Source organism: Gymnodraco acuticeps, unplaced genomic scaffold, assembly GCF_902827175.1.
Source record: "Gymnodraco acuticeps unplaced genomic scaffold, fGymAcu1.1, whole genome shotgun sequence".
In the NCBI taxonomy this organism is placed as follows: domain Eukaryota; kingdom Metazoa; phylum Chordata; class Actinopteri; order Perciformes; family Bathydraconidae; genus Gymnodraco; species Gymnodraco acuticeps.
This window is the reverse complement of record NW_022990023.1, coordinates 6,109,905-6,116,318: the sequence shown is the minus strand read 5'-3', so window position 1 is coordinate 6,116,318 and position 6,414 is coordinate 6,109,905.

Genomic DNA, 6,414 nt, shown 5'->3' with positions numbered 1-6,414 from the left:
GAGACATGCACAGTGGAGAAGCAGAGACATGGACAGTGGAGAAGCAGAGACATGCACAGTGGAGAAGCAGAGACATGCACAGTGGAGAAGCAGAGACATGGACAGTGGAGAAGCAGAGACATGCACAGTGGAGAAGCAGAGACATGCACAGTGGAGAAGCAGAGACATGCACAGTGGAGAAGCAGAGACATGCACAGTGGAGAAGCAGAGACATGGACTTTCCATATATACATGTAATGAGGCTCTCGGTTGTCTTGTCTGTCTACCCGGTTGTCGAGCTGCCACTTCAGACACATACACGGCTTCCACTCTCTGCACTCTTTTATTAAACCTTCTTCAGGTGGGTTGCTCTGCGAGGGTAATATCGTGAGTCAACTTTGATGGGCCTAGCTCACCAGAAAACTGAGAATTACACACAAATAAACTGCTCTTCTAACAAAGAAAATATTTGTATATTATTAGTTTAACTAGTTGATTAAACTCACTAATTTCCCTGAAACAACTTAATGTCATGTTTATTCAACACATCCTCACTCCCAGGTCGGCCTATGTTGACGTTATGTCAAGTCCCCTGTCGGCTTTTTCCAACGCAAGGGGGGGGGCCTTAGCGTCCATTTTCAACGCAAGGGGGGGCCCTTAGCGTCCATTTTCAGCTTTCCGGGATGTCCATATGCTTCTATGGACGCTCATGGAAGCACGGCATTCGTTTGTGTCGGCTGCCCTTAAAGGCAATGTGAGCGTCCATTCTCATTGGATAACGGAGAATTGTACACCCGGAAGTAAGTATTCCCCCTTACTGTCGATTGATTTTACAGTGATATCTGCACTACTCATCGACTAAAAAACACCAGATTATCCTTGTTAATTACACAACATTGATTGGTTTAAATTGTGTGCAATGCTTTTGTATTTTTCCCCTTCGATTCGGAGAAACAAATATGTTTTCGGAGTAAAGGATGGCAGAAGACATTACACTACCCAGAATCCCCAGCTATCGTTTGGACTACACCATGTGCTCTGTTTGACGTCACGTGATCTTCAAATTTCTCCCTGAAGAAAAAAAAAAACATGGCCGAACTTCGTTTTATTCTCGATGGAAAATGCCTATTTTAAAGTTAGTTTGGCCATTAAAATGCGTTTTGATGTCATTTGATGCGAGAAATATGAGTTGTTATTTCAGATTATGTGTGCAGTGGATGTACATGATCTTTAGTTTGCTAGTTATTACGAAGATTACTTCAGGAAATTGCGTCCATAACGTTTTCATTGTTACCAAGGTGGTTGCTAGGGACGCTGCTATCGATATTATTTCTGTTATGTTGTGTAACTGTTTAATGGTGTTATCTTTATTGCTACCCCCTTCCCGTCAATGTAGTGTTGGTCCACAGCGAAAACATATTAGTTTAACAAAATCCGCATCTAAAGATAGCCTACGTTATTTTCCCCTGTGCAATTCCAGTCTCACATCTCACAGCACATCGTCATTAACAAATAACGGAAACAGACCGAAAACATTTTTAAAAAAATATAATAATACTTTATTCCGAGTGTGCTTGCTTTTCTCTTTGGAAGTCATCACATACCGGCATTGTAATACACGGTTCGGCTGCATTAAATATTACATATCTGCCGTAGTTCTGTATTTATAGAGCCCTGATGAGAAGACTTCTAGACAAACATGAGGAACTGAAAACGTGACGTGGATCATAAATATATCAGCCATTAAACAACATCTTACATTTCTTTTCACACAATACGTCTCCTTGCAGTATCAACACTAATTCGGCTGACTTTTATATTTGATCCAATTGGTAGATAGGCTGTATTTACACCATAAAGGTGCACACCTGATATAAAGGGACACCTAGTGGTTAAAGCATGTTATTGAATTTCATTATTTTTATCATTAGATATTAATAGGATCCCTATAAAGTATATTAATTACTCGTTATTCTCTACTAATAGTTAATTAAAGACTGTATATAATGACTATTTTGCACATCCCTTTCAAGATTTCAAGATTTTCTAAGGTTTATTGACATATCATATAGACACAACTATGGTGTAGTTATGCATTGCATGAAAAACTTGGGTCGCAGGTTCCTCAATAGTGCATTACAAGACATCTATCAATATTTGTGCGTACCTCCAGCAATGTTAACTATGTTGAAGCACTTATTTTAACTGATATTATACATAATGTATTATACTCTTATAAGATGTATGTAGATATTTCATCTCCGGCCTTGTCAGGTATTGAACAATCAATAAATAAAGAACACAGAATTGTTGAATATAAAACACAGAATTTGTGTGACTACACTAAATGATTTACAATTAAACACCACTGCATATTGAACTGTTACACATGCTGATGTAACGCAAATGTTCCAACTTGAGATCAATAAAGTATATCTTATCTTAAGCTGATCGATGGCTACTGCCATATTTGCAAAATGTGCCTCTGAACCTTAACAAGTGCATGTTTCAGGCTTATCAATTAATGTAATGTAATGTAATGTTATCAATTAACAACAGGGGTCACAAACATAAGACCAGCTGTTAAATAAAGCTCTTCTGACCTTAGCTGGCATGTGTGTATATATATATTAATGCTGCCCATTATGGGCACAAGCCATTTTCACCCATTTATTAATTATATGTTTTAAATGTGAGTGTTTCCTATCCCCTAAACCTCCAGGGATGTACACAGTTTAATACTGGTAACTTCTTATTATGGGAAATACGAAAACGTCTTTTAAAACTACAACTCCCAGTAGAGACGTGCCATAGATACAGAACATGTTGCGAAACAGAATAGCCAGCATTTGTAGTTCTGGGGACAGGGGTGGGGGAGGGGGGGACGCGGTGGACCCGTTCAAATCCAGTTTTGGACAGTCTGCCGTGGTTCCATCCCATTTCAAGTGCTGTTCGAGGCTCGGCGTAACCCTCGGAGCACACTCTCCAATCACAGAGCTTGAGGACTATCACGGGGTTTGTCAAACAGAGCACATGGTGTAGTCCAAACGATAGCTGGGGATTCTGGGTAGTGTAGTGTCTTCTGCCATCCTTTACTCCGAAAAAAACATTTGTTTCTCCGAATCGAAGGGGAAAAATACAAAAGCATTGCACACAATTTAAACCAATCAATGTTGTGTAATTAACAAGGATAATCTGGTGTTTTTTAGTCGATGAGTAGTGCAGATATCACTGTAAAATCAATCGACAGTAAGGGGAATACTTACTTCCGGGATGTCCATTTCTCCGTTATCCAATGAGAATGGACGCTCACATTGCCTTTAAGGGCAGTCGACACAAACGAACGCCGTGCTTCCATGAGCGTCCATAGAAGCATATGGACATCCCGGAAAGCTGAAAATGGACGCTAAGGGCCCCCCCTTGCGTTGAAAATGGTTGCTAAGGCCCCCCCCCTTGCGTTGGAAAAAGCCGACAGGGGACTTGACATAACGTCAACATAGGCCGACCTGGGAGTGAGGATGTGTTGGTTTATTTGGTGACCTCCTATGACCCCCAGGATGAGTTTCAATACTCATAAACGTATTACCATCAGTCATGTACATGTGTTTAAGGATAGGCTTAAACCGGGACTCTAAAATATATTTTGTAATCCCTTTTTGTTTTTCTAACCTGGTGTACTCCAATGTAAACATTCTGCAACTGTCTGTGCTGGGACACAGTAGTTCGTAAAAACGTTTGAACATAAAACTTTAATGTCCTTACATTCTGTTGCTAATGTTTAATTTGCGTAAAGGCTTACCATAATAACATAACATACATTCTTTCTTCCCTATATAAAACGTTGTGTTGTCATGTTTCCCCATGATTACAGTCTTTAAGCTTAAGCTATGCTAACGGCCTCCAGCTTAATATCTGAATAACAGTCATAAGAGTTGGATCTTTCTCTGCAACTTGCAGTAGAAGTACTTTTTCTGTATACTACGAAATCCCACATCAATGATTGTAACATTTGTATTAAAAATGCTTACAGTAGAACTGACTTTCGGAGGATTGGGAATAATGTCTCCCCTGTGCACATGTCTGTGATCAGCACAATCAAATGCAGAGTTTGAAGATCTGAGTTTACAAAATAAGTACAACGAGATCTATCACACACTACAGGACAAGCTGCCTTGCCAGAGTCTCGCTGGAAGCTGATTGGACGGATTGGAGGAGCTCCAGCATTTTGTTGTGCAGCAGATCGGCACCTGGTGCTTTGTCTCCACTTTAAACAGCTTCCACCTCCAGAGCTGGCTCCCATTCTGACACTAAACTCCCCTGTGGAAAAGAGAGAAGTGAATTGGTGTCTGCCTTCCTCTCAGGTACATCCTTCATCCCCCCTTCCTCCTCCTCCTCTCTCCACTGCAATCCGCTGCCCACTCAAGCAGCTGTCAAGGTGAGGCGGTTTTACATGGTGAGGCTCCAATGCCCTTGTCCAATTTCACTTTGGAGTGAAGCTGGGCTGAACATGCCAATCCTGATATTACCAAACAAATTAAATCACGCGGTTGGGCGCAGAGGAGAGGGAGAGTGCTGAGGATGCTGGGACGGATGGGAGGAGGGGGGCAACAGTTGTCAGGGCTGAGCAGCTCTCTGCCTGCTCTGATCAGGACATCCAGCAGGAGAATCCTTAATTGGCTCGGGATGGAGGGCAGCGCTGGGGGGAGACAGCTCTGTGGCTGCCGGCCGTGTCCATGACGATGCCATGATGGTCGGCAATTAGAGGCCGTATTAGACATGAGGGGACTACAGGAGCTGCTGGCAGAGGGAGAACACCGCCCGGCACGCTGGAAGAAAAACAGCCACCTGGTTTGGGTGATGTAAGATAGAAATTCTGGGCTTCTGTTGTTGTTTTGTCGTCTTTAAACTCACATGTCCATGGATGAGACCAACTCTACTGTAAGTGGTCGACAAACAGAGTCAATGCAAAACGTTCTTGAACCTGTATTCTCTCTAACAGACAGAGTGCGACTCCACTGGAAAATAAGTCCAATTGTGTAGAAGACTATGAGAAAATGATCCTTACATTTTTAATAAGATTTATTATCTTATCAACAAGTGTATGGTCTCATTTTCTATATTTGTTTCTTCAATAGAGTATGAAGAACTTTTCAGCTTTTGTAATGAGTTCATGTAAGTTCATTGTAACATTTTGGTCGCCTTTAGAATTTCTTGATAAGCCCTAGATTAATTTTCACCACCCTCTTGTGTCAAAACTAAGATTTCAACGGCCAAAATGCTAAACTAATAGCTTTAAAACTGTAGTCCACAAACCAATTGATGCCATAAAATGTCCGTGTCCACTATTTATATACAATCAACGACAATGCCTATGTCAATGACAATGCCTTTGTACTTTATGTTTACCTTAATCCAGGGGTGTCAAACTCAATTTCATCGCGGGCCACATTAGAATTATAGTTGCACTAAAAGGGCCGGTGGTAACTTTAAGACTATATAAATATACATAGATAAATATATATAATATATATATAAAATAATGTATGATTTTACAATATTTCCTCTGCATTGGATTATTATCGGATGGGGTAATAACTTCATAATTAACTACGACTGAAAGCAGAAGTCTGGGGCAAATAATTGTAAGTCATTGCAAGTCTCTTCAGTGCACATCTCACAAAATGAGATGCATTGTGGGTAGTTTATGGGCAACATGCTCCTGTAAAGCGGCACATAACCTTATAATAAACTGATTATATTCTTTGCAAGCTCTTGTGGGCCACATAAAATGAAGTGGCGGGCCGGATTTGGCCCCCAGGCCTTGAGTTTGACACCCCTGCCTTAATCACTATACGTGGCGTGTAAGAATGTAAACGTTTGCTATTTAAAAACACAAAGTAAAACTAAGCAAGTATCTTATCATAAACCAAACCAACCACCACCACCTGGACAAGTAGATCATTTGTGAATAACAGTGAAGTAATCGCTGAAGAAAGTTCCTCCTCTTAGAGAGCTTAATGTATGTAACTAATTCCATGGCAATCAACCTCATAGTTGTTGAACCGTATCAGAATTAAAAAAAAGTCAACCTCTGTGCCACTGTATTAATCGTCAACAAAGCAAATATGATTCGTCCTCTGGAGACTGTAAACGTCCTCACAAAATGTAATTGCATCCATCTTATATTTATTGAATATTTCAGTCTAGAACCAAATGGTGAACTAACAGATGCTGCCACCCTTAAAGTTGCTGGTGTGGTTTAATGTGAAGGATTATACTAAATGCAATAATAGGGCAAGGCAACTTCTGGCATGAAAGCCTCATAATCATATGATGTTGTTTTCTTCCTGTCAACACTGGACACAGGGAGGAATCCATTACCCAAGAATCAGAGCTGCCAATTTCCCCTCCAACAGCGTCCTCAATCGACCAGGC